General features: G+C 37.1%; 1 non-coding gene across 1 annotated transcript; it reads right to left on the reverse strand.

The window, feature by feature from the left end:
* Nucleotides 1-9071: 9071 nt before the first annotated feature.
* On the reverse strand, nt 9072-9178 carry LOC128296132 (small nucleolar RNA R71). Its single transcript, XR_008286681.1, has one exon. It is a non-coding gene; the product is annotated as a small nucleolar RNA R71 (small nucleolar RNA).
* Between the last annotated feature and the right edge of the window lie 12927 nt (nt 9179-22105).

The following is a 22105-nucleotide window of genomic DNA, read 5'->3' on the forward strand; positions in this document are numbered from 1 at the left end:
AGTGTATAGTCTAGTTAACCCATAACAAAACTCATGGATTCATTGTTGGGAGATAAGAATGGTAGTTGCCGTATGTATGGGTATATATGCACTTTGGAAAGGAGATTTTTGGTGTCATTTGAGTTCTCTCTATGAATGTATGTGCATGAGTATTCGGTCATGTTATAGATTCATGTTGAAAAATGTTTAATGCTTAATGTATTATACAATTGTACTTGTGAATGAACTTGAGAATATCTAAATTTTTGGTTGGAGGTGCCGAATGTGGCCTTGGGTGAGTTTTAAAGAATAAAGGTTTAGGTGACTAGAGGTCAATGACATTCGGCCAAAGGCTTGTGTGCTAGCAAAATCGGTATAAGTGTTATTTTGATGTGTTGAATGGAGTAAGTTAGATGTCGGAACACTTAAGGATTCGGCATTTCTATGACAACCGATATACGTGTGTGAGAGGCTAAGTTTAAGTAGTAAGGCCGAATAAGTTGTGATTAAGGCACTTGTGAGTTTTGGCCAAGTAATTTACAAATTAAATTAGAGTTCTTGTGATATTATCTTTGATTGTTTATAATCGAAAAAAAAAATGGGAAAATTAGCAAGGGTGGTGGCCGAATGTCCAAATATATAAATATATGCATGTGTGATTAGATTATTGATAGTATGGTAATTGCATAAGGCTATTAGCCGAATAGCTAAGGACATAAGGTAGCAAGATAAAAATTTTTTACCATGTCGTTCGTATGTCATTAAATCATTAAAATGTGGATACCAATATATGAACCAAAGCGGTTGAATGAGTTAATTTATTTGTTTAAGCTCAAGATCTTAAAGGAGAGGCGTCCAACAAGGGGAAATCGAAGGTCATCGAGTAGCCGACCTGGAACTACCTTGCCTAACACAAGGTAAGTCATTAAGCATATATTTGGTATTGATTTAAATGATCATAATATATATGCAATTGTGTTAATGAATTGATGTGTAAATGGAAATGTATGTGTATGGAATGATGCCATCGTTGAATGTATAAAGGTGGTAAATTGCATAAAGTATTGGTCTCGGCACTAAGTGTGCGGGTATAAATGGACATGGTGACAAGATTGGCACTAAGTGTGCGGGTATAAATGGACACGGTGACAAGATTGGCACTACGTGTGCGGGTTTAAAATTGTACAGCACTAAGTGTGCGAATTTGATTATATAGCACTATGTGTGCGAGCTGATTTTATAGCACTAAGTGTGCGGATTCACTATATGCTCTCGCATTACAATTGGCACTAAGTGTGCGACATTATCGAGTTAATCCCGGACAGCGGATCGGGTAAGTACCTTGAGCTCATGACGAATAGGCAATATGTTCATGCTCGGGGTTGAGCTTGGTAAGCTTTAAATCTATGTGATGATTGCAATTGTGTGATTGTGGTGAAAATGAGTTAGTGTGTGAAAATGCCTCAAATATCTTAGCGTATAAATATGAAATGTGGATGTATGACTTGGTATGAGATTGAACCGAAAGGTCCGAGGAATTATGGTATAGTTTCGATATGGATGAGTACCTAGCCTCGTTTATTGTTTCATGTTGTGATAACTTTATCAATGGGTGGTTGATGAATGCTTATGACTTACTGAGTTATAAACTCACTCGGTGTTTTCTTGTCACCCATTTTAGGTCTCTTGGACTTGTATTGTTGCGTGCTCGGAACCGTCGTTGAAGTCATCACACCGGCTGGAAATCTTTTGGTATTGTCTTCGTTGTTGAAGAACATTTGGCATGTATAGGCTGTTATGTTTTGTTGAACTGTGGGTTGTAAACTTTAAGCCATGTGAAAATGGCCTATGTGGTCGTCGAGTGGGATGCTAGAACCTATAGCCACGAGTCTTAGAAACTTTAATTTTGATAAGGTGGCCATAATTTGTGTCATGTATGATGGATGATTAAGGCCAAGGAAAGATTCATGAAATTAGCATAGTCTACTGCAGTAACTGTTGCGGACAGCAGCAGTGAGATGAGATTGAAAAATCACTAAAAATAGTAGAAGTAGAATTAAATAGTGAATAAATTATGAAATTTAACCTTGATGAATCTATTCTTATATGGATGAAACGAAACGACCATATGAGCAGTATACTGAGAGATATTAAAGTTCTCGTGAGACAGGGCCGGAACGGTTTCTGGGTCCCCTGTCACGACTTTGAAAATTTACTATAAATTATCCAGAAAGAATTAGAAGTCATGCCTTATATTTTCAGATTCCATTTTGAGTCTAGTTTCATTAGAAACAATCGACACCAGTATTAAAGCCCTGTACAGAGAGATATTCAAGTTGTAACGTGTGAAGGTCAGTGTGGTCGACCCCTGTAACATGGGTGACTTTAACTAATAAACTGTACCAATTGGCCCGACAAAAAATTCTAGAAATAAATCCATGGATGGATATATGAGTCTAAATTCATGGAAAATTTACGGAATCAGTTTCCGAGTTTTGGAACTCGAGATATGATTTTTAAGGCGACAGTGACGCAATTTTCCAGCCTGTCTGGAAAGGCCAAATTGGTTGGTACTTTGAGAGGATTTGGCCCGTTAACCCCTCGTGTCCGACACCGGCGACGGTCACGGGTTCGGGGTGTTACAATTACCTATCCTTTTCGAACCTATATTCATTACACAATAATTTGCTAAAAAAATCCATACGTAACAATATTTAAAATTTTGCTTTTCAGTTAGAACAAATGTTGTATGCAGACCCTAAAATCCTATCTTGCATCTGACCGAAAGTGTTGGACAATCGTGAGATGTAGGACACGAAGGTGCTATTAATACAGTACGCGAAGATGTAAATGCATGAATCAAACTGAGTTCTACGGTAGTTCAGGTGTAGGTAACGAATTCCACTGCCAAAGCGAGACATGAAGGAATTGTACAAGTGGACATGCGGGGGAAGAACAACTAGGACTGGGTGGAGAAGCATTAGGAGCACATCTAGGCTTGGGATCGTAGGATAGAATCCATACCCATCCGCAAACCATTTTTCTCAGTGGACACGATGGTAGCTGATGATTACTTGACATGCTTTAGAGTCGTCGGCAAGCCGTATCTACTACCACCAAAGGCAAGAAGTAGGAAAATTTGGTAGAAGAGGCAACGTCGATAGTCACAATAGCATAGGAAAGGATGCGGTTGCACGATGGGTTCGTCATTGGCTCTGGCAAGAGATGTGTCGCCTGTGGCTACGCAATATCTGGGTCAATTTGCTTAACTTATTCCCATTCAATTCACTAACCCCATGTTTTTTCCACAAACCCCACCGCGCTATGGATCACCACCGCATGTGGTCGGTTCTTCTTTTCCCGCAGGTACATATTTTAGGCCACTGACGTCCTTCGTATACTACACCCCCATGCCAATGTCGATGTTGAACCCCATGTCGGGACAAATGCTGACATATTCACTGCCAACAATGATGATACCAATGCAGACACCCATGGAGCAACCAATGCTCGGTTCGATGTCGACGTACTTGAGATTTGGGGCACCTTATGGTTACACACCTATTGTGACCCAAACACCGCACGCATCACTTTTTTTTACTGGTTGACTCATTGTCACAACCATCGAATGCGAGAGTGGCAGATACATGATGGCAGACGAGGATGACCTAGTAATCAACCACAGAGGAAGATGATGATGTTGTCAATACAAAGAAACGGTTGCCCAGGGGGCCATGCTAGGTACATATTCAGGTCATAATGACGAAGATGAGGAAGTCTACAGGCTCGTACCTCTAATTGCTCCTCTAGTTGAACCTCTGGTTGTACACCCAATTTGATGCAAAATCCTCCACGCAATCGTCGTCCACTGATTTACGACACATATTCTCCTCGGCGATATGATTGAGTGTATTTTGTGTTAGAAATATTGTGATGTAAATATAAATGTGATAAATAAAAAAATTGAGGTTATTCATTCAAACAATACATTTTTCTTTCTTAATATCTATCATGAGTTATGCATAAGTTAACAATAATTAACAAATTGAACCAAAGGGAATATGCGAATCACGCTAATGAATATGAAATTTCGTAGAAAGTAATGTTAACGACTCTGAGGCCTTAATGTATCCCTGTACAGAAAACATATTGTCTTTGTATGCCTTGGGTTTCTACAATACCCATATAATTTCTATTGACCGCCTCTCTCTCAAATATCCATGTTGTTCCTTATTCGGGTGGAAATTAGACTACTTTTCGAGAAGCGACGCAAGTTCTTATTTGGGGAATAAAATAAAAATATGTTAAATTGGCATGGACTTCTTATAAATATAGATGCTTGAGGGCTGGATAAGGATGAATTTAAAAGTCAGATTAAATTTTTAGGGTTTAAATGTGAAAAATATACTTATTTAGGTTTTAAGGGCTAAATTGAATAAATAGAAAAACTTTAAGGGAATTGTAAAAAATGAATAAAAGATATCATATACATGAAATGCGATGATTTAAAGTGTATGTAACTAATAATTGGAAATAAATTATTGTATAGATCAAGAACCGATTAATAATCGAGGAAAAGGATAAATTACATATTAGTCCTTAACACTCCTGTTTTTGATAGTTGTCCTAGTAAGTTTATATAGTTTAGTTCTATGTATTTTTGTAATGTGTATGTTGAATTGTGTATTTTGGGAACAATATGGATATTCGAGAGAGAGATGGTCAACAAAAATTATGCAGTTGTTGTAGAAACCCAAGGCATACGTTGGGGCCTCAGTGTCGATAACATTACTTTTTACCAAATTTCATATTAATTAGCGTGCTTTGCGTATTCCCTTTGGTTCAATTTTTTAATTATTGTTAACTTACGCATAACTCTTGATAGATACTAATAAAGACAAATGTATTTTTTGAATAAATAACTACGATTTTTTAATTTATAACATATTTATATTTACATCACAATATTTATAAAAAAAATACACTCAAATATCGTCAATGAGAATATGTGCCGCAAGGCGATGGACGATAGTCATGTGAGGATTTCTGAGTGGAACTGAGTGTAGAACTGGAGGTGTATCTAGAGGTGTGAGCCTACAGACTTCCTCTTCGTCGTCATCATCGCTTAAAAATGTACCTAGCATGACCCTCTAAGTAACTATTTCTTCGGGATTGGCAGCATCATCATCTTCGTTCATGGTCGATTACTGCATCATCATTACTTGCCATTGTGTATCCGCCACTCTCGTGTCTGATGGTTGCAACGATGAGTCACCCGGGTAAAACTATAATGTACGCGGTGTTTGGGTCAGTATAGGCGTGTAATTATAAGGTGCCCAAAATCCTAGGTACGTTGGCATCGACATCTGCATCGATTGTTGCATGGGCATTTACACGGGTATCATCATCGATGCCGGTACATACGTTAGCATCTATCCCGACATGGGGTTCAGCATCGACATTAGCTGAGGTGTAGTATGCGGGGGACGTTAAAACTAACTACGTACGAAAATGGTCCATAGTGTGGTTGTGCTTGTGAAAAAAATGCCGGGTTAGGGAATTGAATGAGAATAAGGTGAGTGAATTGACTCGAATATTGCGTAGCCATAGGCGATGCTTCTTCTTTCGGAGCCGATGACGAGCCCATCGTCCATGTATCACCCCAAAAATTGGCCCAGATGTTTTGACTGAATTCCAGAGGTCACATTGGCCAACAAAATGTCCCAAAATAAAACGATGTTTAAATTACTAAATTCCTTCTCGAAATCCATTTACTTTTTATGATTAACAAAATTCAATAAAATCTTGTCTTACGTTTTGTAGATTGTGGTTTAATTTTCGTTAAACTAAACTAGACCAAAATGATACTTTCCAGAACAGTTTGCAACCATTTTAGACTAAGCAAATTATTATTCGAAGTTTCAAAACATTATTGCAATGAAAAAATCGTTATTTTGCTATGAATTGAAATTTGTATTAATAATACTTTAAAAACTTGTGAGCTATTAAAACAAGAGAGACTTAAAATCAATGTCCATATATAGAAACTCAATTTTGTTCAAATGAAAACCCATAGCTTTTCAAAAAGTCCAAGCCAAAACTTAACTACAGCTTATAAAATTTTCTCATAGTCCAAATGAAATTAGATTATCAAAACTTATGAAAACTTTATTTATTCAAACCAAAATGTGTCATTCCGAGAGTTCCGACTTCCCAAGTCTAATGCCTAATTACGAAAGCTCAGTGTGAGTCTAAACAAATGTGAACAAAAAAAATAGTAATAAATAATCAAACAGACATGCAACAACTCAATCTGAACCATATTCGAAAATCACTTCAAAATAAAGCACACTAAGACATGAACATTTAACTAATATTAACAAATAGAATCATATACTGGCAAGAAATCAGACGGTCGTTTTCAAACCATATCGAAATAGAACATCACATTGTTCTTTCACAACCAAGTCAGAGTACAGAATGCAATCATGCTCAATGTAGCCCATACCAAAATGTCAACCTATCCAACCTCTACACATCATCTCTGTAAATTTCCCACACACACCAAATAAGGGTATACTAAACCCTTTCCAACCTCTACACACCATAATCGGGTTATGGTGGACCCATCCAACCAATTCACACCGCGAAGAGGTCATTTGCCTTGTTATTGATATGCACTCACACTGTTGACGAATTTATAACGCAGTTTAACTACCGAATCAAACTTCATTCTCTTCAGAACAAATCCTTAAACACAAATGCAAATGCGTATGCAAATCCTACAAAGCAAATACATATATCGAATCAAATATTATCACATTTGATTATGAAATAACATAATCCATGAAATGCAATATTCTGATCAACACATCCAAACGTTTCCATATATCAGAATATTATACACAATGTCATTTCATTAACTTAAGTATATAACCAAACCAAATTTGAGAATTTCATATATATACAAAATTATTCTAAAAAAAACATGTATTATGAAGACCTACCACAACCAATATTCAAGTTCCAAACAATCCTATAGAGACTTGAACACACAAAAGAACATTCAGTGATTGATAAACCATAAAAGTAACATGTTTTAATCCCATGCTTGACATGTTTTTGGATGATTTATTATGTAAATTAGTGAATTTGATGCTCCTAATCCTTTAAATTTATGTTTCCATACTTAGGTGAGCATAGGGAAGTGAAAGAAGCAAAAAAGGGGCCAAAATCGGACAAAAGGAGCTATTTTCAGGAACTACACGGCCTGGGCACTTCCACATGGCCTGAGCACACGCTCGTGTGAGCCACACAGGCTGGCCACAAGCCCATGTGCCAGCCCGTGTCGATATCGCTCCCTGTTTCCCAAACACGCAGAAAAATCCAATTTTTAGGCTTTCTGAGCATTTTAAAGTCTATAAATACACACTAGAAGAGGACCTAAGAGGAGCACGCAGAGTAGAACGAAGAAATTACTCGAAGAATATTGTCGTAATCAACTCAGAAGCAGATCTTCTTTAAGATTGAAGATCTCCATTCAAATTTCCTTCGAAGTTTTACTAGGTTTCTTATGTCTTGTTGTTATTCTAATTTTGAGATGTTTCCCTCCATATTATGAACTAAATTCCCTAGGTACCTAGGGAAGATGAAACCTATGATGGATCTTATTATTTGATTTTCTAAATTATATGATAAATACTTGATTCTTGTTCTCAATTATGTATGCTTATTTCTTACTTTAATATTTTCAAGATATTAATTCAAGTGTGATATGCTTATTTCAGTGTAGCAAAAGTTCTTGTTTAAAAGTAGATCTGGCATAATTGACTGGAGTTGCATGTAATCTTAGAAGTAGGATGACATAAATCTATCGGTTTAGAGTTAAATCTAATAGGGGAATCCATAGATCGAGTTAATGCGACAATAGGGGTTTTAATTAGAAAGCGATTTCAATTAATTAACCTAGAGTCAGTTGTTCTTACTCTCGAAAGAGATATTAGAGATATTAACATAATTTAGGGATTTTTAGAATCAAGGCACAAGTGAATAAATCGTTTAATTTAGATTAAGAATAATAAGTGAAGTCTAGGTGGATTCTTTCCTGGGTATTGTCTATCTCATTAGTTTTCTTCAAATTGTTTCCCAATTCGCTCTCTGTGCGTTCTTATTAATTAGTCTAGTTAATTAAAAACAATTCCTTCAATTTATCGGCTAGATAATAAAAAGATAGTAATTACTAGTACTTTTAGTCCTCGTGGATAAGATATTCCTGACTCACCATAGCTATACTACTATTCGATCGTTCGATCGGTGTGCGTGCCTTTGTCGTGATTTTAGCTAGTTAAGTGACTCATCAAGTTTTTGGCGCCGTTGCCGGGGACTAAAATATTAGGAACACTCAATTTTTATTAATTTAGCCATTTTTATTTTTATTGCATTTTTTTTGTTTTTAATTTAATTTTTGTTTTCTAATTTTTGTTTTGTTTGCTTCTGGCAAGTTCCTTTAGTTTATGACTAGGAGAAACCCGACAGGACCTTTAGTATTCGATAGTGAGATTGAAAGTACAGCTCGTAGAAACCGTAGAGAAGCAAGACAGAGTTGAAAAAGTATAGTGGAAGAGCAAGAGGACGTTATTGTTATTGCTGAGGAGATGGCTGAAAATCAGAATAATCAGCTACCTCCTGTGGTTGCCGCAAATCCTGTAAATTCAAATCTTGCTCCTCGTACTATGTACGATTATGCCAAGCCCACTCTAACTGGGGCTGAATCGAGTAACACGAGACTTGCTATTGCTGTGAATAACTTTAAACTGAAGCCAAATACCATTTAGATGATTCAACAATTTGTTCAGTTTGATGGTTTGCAAGATGAAGATCCAAATACTCATTTGGCCAACTTTCTGGAATTCTACGACACTTTCAAGATTAATGGCATTTTTTATGATTCCATTCGGATACGGTTGTTTCCCTTCTCGTTGAGAAATAAAGCTAAACAGTGGTTGAACTCCCTACCAAGAGGTTCTATCACTACATGGGATCAAATGACCGTAAAGTTTTTATTTAAGTATTTTCCACCAGCTAAGACAGCTAAGTTGAGGAATAATATCTCTTCCTTCGTGCAAGTGGATTTAGAAACCCTATATGATGCATGGGAGAGGTATAAGGATTTATTGAGAAGGTGCCCTCACCATAGCTTACCTCTATGGTTACAGATCCAAACCTTTTACAACTGTCTGAATCCTTCAACTAGGTAATTGATCGATGCAGCCATTGGTGGGAGTCTGAATAATAAAACAATTGAAGAGGCTTATAAGTTTATAGGGGAAATGTCACTGAATAATTATCAGTGGCAAGTCATGAGAACAAAGCCGATGAAAGCAGCAGGTGTTTTTAACGTAGATGCGGTCACCATGTTATCGAATTAGGTAGAACTCTTAAGTAAGAAAATTGATGGTTTATATTGTTCTACACTGGTACATCCGGTGATGTAATGCGATACGAATGGAGGAGGGACGAACAATCAGAATCTCGATCGTACAGCCCTAGCACAGAGAACGAACAAATCAACTATATGAGTAATAATTTTAGACCTCAAAATAATTCCTATAGTAACACTTATAATGCAGGTTGGAGGAACCATCCCAATTTCACTTGGGGTGGTCAAGGAAACCAAAGACCATAACCCCCTCCAGGCTTCTAACAACAACCTTACCAGTAAGAGAAGAAGCCGAACCTTGAGGAGATGTTGATGAAGTTTATTTCGGTGTCAGAAACCCAATTCCAAAACACCAAAACCGCACTTAAAAATCAACAAGTGTCGATTCAAGGGTTCGAGAACTAGATAGGTCAGCTTGCTAAATTGATTTTAGAAAGACCACAAGGTAGCTTACCTAGAAACACCGAAACTAACCCAAAAGAGCAGCTTCATGCAATTACTATTCGAGATGAAGAAGGGTTAGTTGAATCTGAACCAGAACCGAGGCAAGAAAATGTGGTAACTAAAGGTAAGGTTGAGGTAAGCCAAAAAGTGCAACAATCAGTCGGTAAGGAGTATAAGCCTCCTATACCATATCCTAACACGACAAAGAAAGACCACACAAACGAACAATTTGATAAATTTCTTAAACTTTTGAAAAAGTTACATATTAACTTACTGTTTATTGAAGCTCTTTAACGGATGCCCAATTTAGTTAAATTTTTAAAGGAGCTTTAGGCAAACAAACGGAAGTTAGATGATTCGTTACATGTGGAGCTAAATGCAGTTTGCTCAGCCATTTTGCAAAATAAACTACCAAACAAATTGAAAGATCCAGGGAGTTTTACTATTCCTTGTTTAATTGGTAGTTTAAATGTTAATAATGCTTTGGTTGATTTAGGGGCAAGTATTAATGTCATGCCCTATAAAATGCTTAAAGCAACTAGGTCTTGGGAAACCCAAATAAACTAGGATGAGTATTCAATTGGCAGATAGAACCATTAGATTTCCTAGGGGTATTGTTGAAGATGTTCTTGTCAAAATTGACAAATTTATATTCACAGTCGATTTTGTTGTCTTAGACAAGCATGAGGATAGTGACGTACCTCTAATTTTAGGTTGGCCCTTTTTAACAACTACTAGCACTATCATTGATGTTGGTACAGGTGAACTAATACTTCGAGGAGATGACATGATTACTCTTCAAGCTCGTGATTCTGCTAAGATATCTAGTGATCAATATGATTATATAAGTTCTATTAATGTGAGTAACCTTGTGGCTTAACCTTCTTTGCAGAAAATCCCTCGAAAAAACGTGGTAGAGCCACATTCCAGCTTATGCGACAAAAATAGAACGACACATGAAGAACGAATGCTACAAATCAATGAACTAGACGAATGGCAGAAACATGTCAAAGAGAGCTTGAGAATACATGGTGCAGAACCAAAGCAATGACATGATGAGCATAAGGATGGAACAAACCACTTTAAGGTTAGGGGCTAGGTATTGCTAGACAAAACGGACTGATAAACCATAATTTATACATATTTTTACCCCATGCTTAACACATTTTATGGATGATTTAATTAGGGAATTCGATGCTCCTAATGCTTTAATTTCAGGTTTTATACTTAGGAGAGCATAAGAGAATGAAAAGAACGAGAAACGAGCCAAAAACGGAGAAAATGGGCCAAAATACGAAATCAACACGGCCTGGACTTGTCACACGGGCAGACCACATGGCCGTGTCAATTTGGCAGGTTCGAGCACGGCCTGAAGTAATCGAACATGGGCGTGTTACAACGGTGTGTCCCTGCCAAGCCCAAGTTGAGTCCAATTCGGAAAAGGTTAATTTTGAGGGCTCTTAGGCATTCCAAAGCCTATAAATACACCTTAGAGGAGGAAGAAAAAGAGACACAGAATAGGGAGTAAGGAATTACTCCAGGGAAGCCGATTGATCCATCTCAGAAGCCGGATTCACCATCAAGACTGAAGATCTCACCTCAATTTCCCTTCAAGAGTTTTGGGTTTTCTTTATGTTTTGTATTCTTTATTATTCTGAGATGTTTTCTTACTTAGTTATAAACTAAAACCCCTAAATACCTAAGGGGAATGAAACCTAAGACGAATCTTGTTATTATTTTCTGAATCGTATGATAAATATTTAACTTGTTCTTAATTGTGTGTTTTTAATTCTTGTTTTGATATCCTAGGATACTGATTCAAGAAAAACTCTTATTCAGAGGAGGAATAAACCCTGTCTAAGAGTACATTTGTCATAATTAAGCGGAGTTGATTGCGCGCCTAGACATAGGGTGACAAGATTTTGCCGGATTAGGGTGAAACCTAATAAGGGGATTCATAGATTGAGTTAATACAACCTTATGGTGTTAATTAGAGAAAAGTCTCAATTATTCAATCTAGGGATTAGATGTTATTAGTCTTGAATAGGGATAATAACATAACTTAGGGATCTCTACGGAACAAGTTGAATGAATAAATCGTCCGATTCGGAGCTAGAATAACAAGTAAAGTCTAGGTGGATTTTTCCTTAGGTATTGTCTTAAGTCAATCGATTTTCCCCAAAAGCAATTCCCTAATTCCATTCTCTGTGAGTTCTTAGTTTAGATAATTAGTTAGTTAAAACAAAGCCTCTTTATTCTTAGGCTAGATAATAAGAAGACATTCATTACTAGTACTTTTAGTTCCTTGGGGTTCGACAATCCGATCTTGCTAGAACTATACTACTATTCGATAGGTACGCTTGCCTACATCGCGATAATAGTTAGTGTCAAGAATGATTAATTATAAATATTTAAAACCTATCACGAAATCACGCAATCAAGTTTTTGAAGCCGTTGTCGGAGAATTAAGATATTAGGAACGCTTAATTTTTATTACTTTAGCCATTTATTTTCTCGCAATTTAATTTATTTTAATTTTTATTAATTTACTTTTTCTTTCTCTTGGCAAGTTTTTATAGTTTATGACTAGAAAAAAACCCGTCAGGACCACTAATTTTTGATAAAGAAATCGATCGCACAGTTCGCAGAAACCAAAAAGAAATAAGGCGAAGCTTAAAATACACAGAGAACAAGTAAGAGGACGATAGTCAACCCCCAACCGATGAGATGGTTGAAAACCAAGACAATTAGCTACCTCCTGCAATTGCGATTAATCAAAATCTTACTTCACGCACTATGTATGATTACGCTAAACCTTCTTTAACAGGAACTGAATCAAGCATAGTTAGACCTGCTGTAGCTGCAAATACTTTTGAACTGAAACCTAACACTATTCAAATGATACAGCAATTTGTTCAGTTTGACGGTTTGCAGGATAAGGATCCCAACACTCACTTAGTAAACTTCCTGGAATTCTGTGATACATTTAAAATCAATGACATTTCTAATGATGCCATTCGTCTTCGGTTGTTTCCCTTTTCATTGAGGAACAAAGCTAAACAGTGGTTGAACTCATTACCACGAGGGTCAATCACTACTTGGGCACAAATGACCGAAAATTTTTTATTAAAATATTTTCTGCAGGCTAAAACGGCTAAATTACGTAATGATATCTCTTCTTTTGTGCAGATGGATTTAGAAACACTCTACAATCTAGGGGAGAGATACAAAGACTTACTCAGAAGGTGCCCTCACCATGGGTTACCGCTTTGGCTTCAGGTTCAAATGTTTCGTAATGGCCTGAATCCTTCGACTCGACAAATGGTTGACGCAGCTGCTAGCGGAACCATCAATAATAAAACACCTAAAGATGCCTATGAGTTTATAGAGGAGATGTCACTAAATAACTATCAGTGGCAAGTCATGAGGACTAAGCCAACAAAAACAGCCAGCGTTTATAACATCGATTCACTCACCATGCTCTCTAATCAGGTAAAACTCTTGAATAAAAAGATTGATGGTTTACTTGGTTCTACTCAGGTACATCCAATAATGAGGTGCGAGACAAATGGAGGAGGAGCATGCTTAGAGTATCAACCTTTCAACCCTAGCATCGAGGAGGAACAAGTCCAATATATGGGAAACAATAAATCTTGATCCCAAAATAACCCATATAGTGACACTTACAATGCAGGTTAGAGGAACCACCCCAATTTCTCGTGGGGTGGTCAAGGAAATCAAAGACCACAACATCCTTCGGGTTTTCAACAACCACCTAATCAATAGGAAAAGAAGCCGAACCTTGAATAGATGCTGTCAAAGTTTATATGGATGTCAGAAACCCATTTTCAGAACATCGAGACAAACAAGCACCGATCCAAGGGCTCGAAACTCAGATAGGCCAACTTTCTAAACTAATCTCTGAACGACCATAAGGTAGCCTACCAAGTAATACTTAACCCAACCCAAGGGAACAGCTTAACGCAATTAAAATTCAAGATGACGAAGGAGTCGTTGAGCCTGAACCAGAACCGAGGCAAGAAACTGTGGCAAGCAAAGGCCAAGGAGAGGTAGGTCATAATAAAAACAAATCGGTGAATGCCGAGTATAAACCTCGTGTGCCATACCCCAATGCGACAAGGAAAGACCGCTCAGATGAACAATTTGGTAAATTCCTTAAACTCTTAAAAAAATTATACATTAACTTACTGTTTATTAAAGCTCTATCAGAGATACCAAACGCAATGAAAATTTTAAAGGAGCTTTTAGCAAATAAACGGAAGTTGGACGAGGCGTCGCATATGGAGCTAAACGTAATGTGGTCAGCTATTTTGCAAAATAAGCTACCGAACAAATTAAAAGATCCAGGGAGTTTTACAATTCCTTGCTTAATTGGTAGTCTAGATGTTAATAATACATTAGCTGATTTAGGGGCTAGTATTAACGTCATGCCCTACAAAATGTTTAAAAAATTAGGTCTTGGGAAACCCAAACAGACTAGGATGAGCATTCAATTAGCAGATAAAACTATAAGATTCCCTAGGGGTATTATTGAAAATGTGCTAGTTAAAATTGATAAATTCATATTTCCCGTTGACTTCATTGTTCTAGACATAGAGGAGGACATCAACACTCCTTTGATTTTAGGACGACCCTTCTTAGCAACTGCTAAAACAATTATTGATGTTGGCACAGGTTAACTCACACTCCGTGTGGGAGATGAAACAATCACCCTTCAAGCTCGCAATTCTGGCAACACAACAGAAATTGAAGGTGATCGTTTAACCCATTCTACTAAAACTGATAATAGGGTACACCCTACTTTGCAGGAAATGAGTCTGAAGGAAGTAGATGAGTCATTCTCAAGCAATCATAGAGGACCTAATCATGAAGAATGAAGATTGCAAATAGAGGAGCTAGATGAATGGCGAACACATAAACCGAGAACACACGATAAACCAAAACTACGCCAGAATGAGCTCGATACCTTTCCAAATCAACTTAAGGTTGGAGATAAAGTCTTATTAGATGCCGCAGATCCCCACATTGTCACTAGCACATCAAATGAAGAAATCCCTTTTACGATACTCAGCATTTTTCCATTTGGTATGGTCGAGGTGAGTCATCCCAAGTTTGGCACTTTTAAGGTAAACAACACCCATTTAAAACCTTATTTTGATGAGATTAATACCAGGAATAAGGAGTATAAACTCCTCAAACCACCATGATCATTCAACGAAGAGGTAAGTCGAGCTTAGACTATAAATAAACGCTTCTCGGAAGGTAACCTGAGCACTAACTTAGTAACTTCTTTAAAATTTAGTCTTCAACACCTAACTTACTAACGGAGCTCTTGAGTACAGTTTTTCCACAAAGACACGGCCAAGCACACGGGCGTGCTTATGGCCGTGTAAAACAGGGCTAGGATTTCCCCAAAGATAGGCTACGATAAAACGCCACGGTCGTGTGACATGGCCGTGGTCGAGCCTGCCAAAACAACACGGGTGTGCGACACACCCGTGTAGAAGAACCGTGGGCAAACCTGTTAAAATAGCACGGGCATTCAACACGCTCGTGTCTAGCACCCGTGGTCAAACCTGTTAGATTAACACGGGCGTGGGGCTTTCATACATGACCGTGGGAGAAGTGAACCACAACAAACACGGTCGTGCGACACGGTCATATAGCTACACGGTCTAGACACACGGGTGTTCCAGAAGGCCGTGTAACGACATCTCAAATCGCGACGAGCACGGACGAGACACCAGCCATACAAGCGTGTGTACCGGCCGACCAGTTTAAAAATTAGATTGTTTCTCTTATTTTATTTTCTTTTATTAAGTTTTTAAGATTCATTTGTTTTTTTTAACACGGCTTAACTTTATGACTACTATCAAATTATTCCCTTAACTCTCCTTTTATCATTCAGAATCATGCTTGCCCTCTAGCTTTATTTCTAATACTCGGTCTCGCCAATCAAAGAATATCATCCATTCTTAATTCAGGAAGTTCCACTTCTCTCTCTATCTTATTGTTATACTTTAATATCTATCTTTGTATATTGAGGACAATGTACATCTTAAGTGTGGAGGGGTATTCATTTCATTATCAGAAGAATCCCTGAATGACTGCCTTGTTCTCTTGAAAAGCTCTCATATCATATTTAGGATAAATTTTGATTGATTTATGATTTTAATGGATATATCTTGAATTAAAACATAAGCATTTATGCATTGATTGTTTAAACTTTAAGACATTAGAGAATCAAGCATGATAAGTTGATTTTTAATAATTTAAAATCTTAGGTTGGTTCCCCAAAGTTTAGGTATTACTTTGAGTAAGATTTCACAAGTTTTAAACATCAAAAAGCCATAATTTTTGTGAAATTTTTGAGTCTTTTGAGCATTTATTAAATTCTTTCATGCTCACTTTTATTATTGCTTTGAGTGCGTCAGTATTGAACTGTTATTCTAGAACTTGCTTGATTATGCATGTCGAGACCACTCCATTTGATTTGATATGTTAAAATGATTAAGGCATTTAGGATTAACCCACTCATGCCACGAAAAGCCTACCTCCATGATTAACCCCTAGTAAACCCCCTTGAGCCTAACAAGCCATTTCTTGTATTACCCTTAATATTAACCTTTAAACCATTATTGTTGAAATCCCCTAAATTAATTTGAGCCCTATTTTTTGTCGAGATTTGAATTGAAATAGTTGCTTAGATATGTTTTATTCTACTTTTTAATTTAACTTGTTCTTAAATAAATATATCTATGTATTAGTAGTGATGTAGTGGTCTTTTGTTTGTAAGCTTCAGTAATTAAATTCCATGTTCTGAGAAGAAGCTCTGTTGTACGCAAGTGATGAGTAACTCTTTTTCTAGTTAGGCAATTTTTCAATTCGATCTCGATTCTAACCTTTTTCTTTCAGCTTGTGACCACACCCCCTAACCAAGCCTCATTACAACCCTCTAAAGACCTTCTGATTGATGTATCATCTTAAATTATAGTGATGGAGATTTGATTTTCATGCAAGCCTATGGTAATGACTTTTCATTATTGACTATTGAGTGATTCATTTATTGTCCTTAAACAGCTCGAGTGATTTGAGTGAATCTTTAGTGAGGATGTGAAACTCTGTGATATTCTGAATCAAAGGTAATTACTTAGATAAGGGGAGACACCTATGTTTGCATGATTAAATACTCAACTCGGAATGTTTGAAACTTTTGTGTTCTTTTAGTTGAATTCTCAATGTATGATTACCTATGGATTATTTTGAGATATTATCAATAGAAATTATAAGTTGAAAAGAATTTATTTTGATTATGAGTCGAGAATTTTGCTTGAGGACAAGTAAATGCTTAAGTGTGGGGGTATTTGATACATATTTTTGCCCCCTGCTTAACACATTTTATGGATGATTTCCCATTAGAATTGGTGAATTTGATGCTCCTAATGCTTTAATTTCAGGTTTTATAAGAGAGCGAAAGGAATGAGAAACGGACCAAAAACGGAGAAAATGGGCCAAAGTACGAAATCAACACGGCCTTGACCTCCTCACACGGGTAGACCACACGACCGTGTCAATTTGGCAGGTTCGAGCATGGCCTGAAGTAATCGAACACGGGCGTGTTACAAGGGCGTGTCCCTGCCGAGCGCAAATTGAGTCCAATTCGAAAAAGGCTAATTTTGAGGGCTCTTAGGCATTCCAAAGCCTATAAATACACCCTAGAGGAGGAAGAAAAAGAGACACAGAATAGGGAGTAAGGAATTACTCCAAGGAAGCCGATGGATCCATCTCAGAAGCCGGATTCACTATCAAGACTGAAGATCTCCCTTCAATTTCCCTTTAGGAGTTTTGGGTTTTCTTTATGTTTTGTATTCTTTATTATTCTGAGATGTTTTCTTACTTAGTTATGAACTAAAACCCCTAAATACCTAAGGGGAATGAAACCTAAGATGAATCTTGTTATTATTTTCTGAATCGTATGATAAATATTTAACTTTTTCTTAACTATGTGTTCTTAATTCTTGTTTTGATATCCTAGGATAGTGATTCAAGATAAGCTATTATTCAGAGGAGGAATAGACCCTGTCTAAGAGTACATTTGTCATAATTAAGCGGAGTTGATTGCGCGCCTAGACATAGGGTGACAAGATTTTGCCGGATTAGGGTGAAGCCTAATAAAGGGATCCATAGATCGTGTTAATGCAACCCTAAGGTGTTAATTAGGGAAAAGTCTCAATTATTCAATCTAGCGATTAGACGTTATTAGTCTTGAATAGGGATAATAACATAACTTAGGGATCTCTACGGAACAAGTTGAATGAATAAATCGTCTGATTCGGAGCCAGAATAACAAGTAAAGTCTAGGTGGATTTTTCCTTAGGTATTGTCTTAAGTCAATCGATTTTCCCCAAAAGCAATCCCTAATTCCATTCTCTGTGAGTTCTTAGTTTAGATAATTAGTTAGTTAAAACAAAACCTCTTTATTCTTAGGCTAGATAATAAGAAGACAGTCATTACTAGTACTTTTAGTTCCTTTGGGTTTGACAATCTGGTCTTGCTAGAACTATACTACTGTTCGATAGGTATGCTTGCCTACATCGCGATAATAGTTAGTGTCAAGAATGATTAATTATAAATATTAAAACCTATCACGAAATCACGCGATCACGGACCCTCAAATTGCCATTGTAGAGCTTAATGCAAACAGAAAAACTCCTTTCATGGTACTAAATGTTTTCCCATACGGTATAGTTGAGGTAAATCATTCTAAATTAGGCATTTTCAAGGTAAGGATTACTAGACTCAAACTTTATTCCACTAATAGAATTGACAGCGAGAAAGAGGAGTTTTGACTCGTGAACCACCGTAACCGTGCGAATAACGAGGTAAGTCGAGCTTAGACTTTAAATAAGTACTTCTCAGGAGGCAACCCGAGCTTTAACATTACTAATTTCTTAATTTTATCTTACGATTTTTTTAAATTAATAAATTAATAAAAAAAGTTTTCAACAAACCCATACGGCCTGGACACATGGGCGTGTCCTTGGCCATGTGGATCATATGACATGGTTTTAAAATGTGAAAAAAATCGATAGTGAGTTACATGGCCTGGTGACATGGCTATGTAACCAACCCGGCTAGACACGCGGGCGTGTCCTTGGCTGAGTGGAGCTTGGGACTTAATTTTTCAAAAAATCGACAGAGACACTACTTAAAAACTGGCCATATGGGCATATGACACGACCGTGTGGACCACATGTCTTGGAAAAATGGGCGTGTCCTAGGCCGTGCGAAACTTGGAGCTAAAATTTTCAATTTTAAAATAAGTCAGAGAGTTACATGGGCAAGACACACGGTCATGTGCGAGATACGGACGAGCCACACGGTCGTGTGGAAGGTCACACGGTCTTTGGAGAAATAAAAGAGGTTGCATACGGCCGTGCGACATAGTCGTGTGGTCTACACGGCCTGGACACACGGGCGTGCCCAAGGATTTGTGAAGATTAGGCTTGAATTTTTATTGACACGGGCTTAAAAAGAGCCACATAGGCTTGTGACACGGCCGTGTAGCTCAACACAGGCCTTTACACGACTGTGTCACCCCATAAAACCCTAATCCCTTTTCTTATTTTCCACTTTTTTCGTCTTCTCCAACTCTCTCAACCCTAGCCGTCGTCGTTCCCCTACCTCCATTTTCTGGTCGCTGTTCCTTTCCTCACTCCGTCGCACAGCCACACCAATTTTCGTCCTAAAACCCCATTCCTCACTCCTTTCTTCTCCTCTCCCTTCACCCCAACAGCGACCCTTACAGGCCACCACGTGCACAACCCCCTAACCCTACGCGCACTCTCGCCTTCCCCCATTCCGACGAACCCCCTTCCTTTGGCTTACCTCCTCTCCTCCTTACCCTCGTTGCATGCCTGGAACGGTGGAAATGTGCAAGTGTACACAATCGTAACAAGTAATAAAGTGACAAGTAAATGTCGAGTTATCGTACCCACAGGGACTGTAAAAAGCGATATTTATGAAATTAATTAAAACACTTTGGTGAGGTAAATATGATTTTGGTTTGAAAAGAGTGATTTATAAACTAAGATTTTAAAACTAGGCAAACAATTTAAATAAAATAAAAGAGTTCTTGTACACGATTTCAATTAAGATTTAATCAAGATAATATAATTGTGTTGGATTAATTATACCTTTTTAACTTAGAAATATTAAATTCGTGCTTACGCTGTTAGTAATTTGCTAAATTATGAACATATTTACTAATTAAAAAATTCCATTTATCTCTTGAACATATCCCTATGCCAATTCAACCGACTAAACAGATTTAATAAAGTAAACATGCTATCGCACATACATACTTATTGAATTAAATCATCTCTCGCATATTCCTATGTTGATTCAACCGATTAATTCAACTTAATAAACATGTAAAAGATTATGTGAAGTAACAAAGTAGCCATACCTTGAAACAATTTAATCACAACAATCTTGCAAGTTATGCAAGGCATATGTATCGCCAAATACAATGTTAATTTAATTTTTAGTTACCTTAGAAGAATTAAACATGCACTGATTAAGTACTGAGTCCATTAATTGCAATTTCAATCCATTTAAACAATTAATTCTTTAGTTATCTAAACAATTATAATGCCAGATAACCTAAGCATGATTTTACTTAATCAAGCATTTCATTGAGGCCTATAACAGCATAAACACTATTTTAATATTTCAAGTAGGAAAAATATAATCAATCCAACACGAATTAAATTCAAGCTAAACTGATTAAAATAACCATTTCAAAAACAATATTTTTCATAGATATGTTCCTCATAAAAACAACAGAAATTAAAAAGAAAGGGAACAGAAAGCAAATCCAGTGTTTCTCTGCAGCTTGACTGTTGCTCCATTCTTAGTCTCTATTGTCTTTGCCGAGCAAGGCTTCTATGAATCCTTGATTGCTGCCCAATATGGATGAAGAACACCTCTTTCTCAAGAGAGGAAATCGGCACAAGAGGAAGGGAAAATGGGATGGAAAAATGGAGAGGAAACTTTGAGAAAAGTGAAGAGAGGATAAGAGAATGTTATGGAATGAGGGATGTTGAGGGATGCTTTGAAATAGGCAGCATAGGGTGGCTTTAATAGCTGAAGAGGACTGCTAAAAATAGCAAATTCAGCAGCCAAGAGATCCCTCCCATGGCCGGCCGCACACATGGCAAGGTTGAAGCTTTCAACCTTGCTAAAAATAGGCTGGGGCAAATCTACAAAGCCTAAAATAGAGGTGGGGTTTGAACGTAATTTGGAGGTTTTTCAAGGGCCTTTTTGCAAGCATATTTTATTAGATAATTTTCTGATTTGGGTCAGCCAATGGACAGTTCTTGTCAGCCCAATTAGTGGCTGGTTCGGCTCACTTCATTAGTTTCAACCAGTGCGGTTCACTAGGCCCTTTCTTCATAATTAATTAAAATTAATTCATTTAACCTAAATTAAATAGGAAATAAACTAAAATTAATTTAATTATGAATTAAAACACATTTCTGGACTGTCTTGGTCTGGAAATTAATTGGCCTCGATACTTCAAATTTCTCTCGGTTTTGTTCTTCTCGCAGTGTTCACCGGGCCCTTTTTCTCCAATTGTGTAATTCTGTAAAAAATAACCAAATTTAATCAAAATTAACTACAAAATTAATTAAAATTCATAATGTTTATATTTTTAACATAAGTTAATTATTTTATAATATTTAATTATTTTTTTGACAAGAATTTAACCGAATTTGCATAAATTTAAGTAGAATTGGGTATGAAAAAGTATATAAATTTTTGTGTTTCCAATACTAGTCCCACACCCGACCGCCCCCTTCTCTCTTCCTCTTCCCTTCTTCTCTCAACAACAACCCCCACGTTGAAGCCTAACTCTCGCTCACTGATAAACCATAATATATACATGTTTTTACCCTATGCTTGGCATATTTTTGGAAGGATTATCATAAGATTTAATGAATTTGATGCTCCTAATCCTTTAATTTCATGTTTTATACTCAAGAGAGCTTAGGATAGCAAAAAGAGTAAGAAACGAGCCAAAAACAGACAAATTGGACCTAATTCAGTGTTTCACACGGCCTAGGCACTTTCACACGGGTAATCTGCACACCCGTGTGTGACACATGGGTAGGCCACACGCCCGTGTGTCATGGCTGTGTCGACATTAAACCAAGTCAG

The sequence above is a fragment of the Gossypium arboreum genome, chromosome 7 (genome assembly GCF_025698485.1).
Source record: "Gossypium arboreum isolate Shixiya-1 chromosome 7, ASM2569848v2, whole genome shotgun sequence".
Taxonomy (NCBI): domain Eukaryota; kingdom Viridiplantae; phylum Streptophyta; class Magnoliopsida; order Malvales; family Malvaceae; genus Gossypium; species Gossypium arboreum.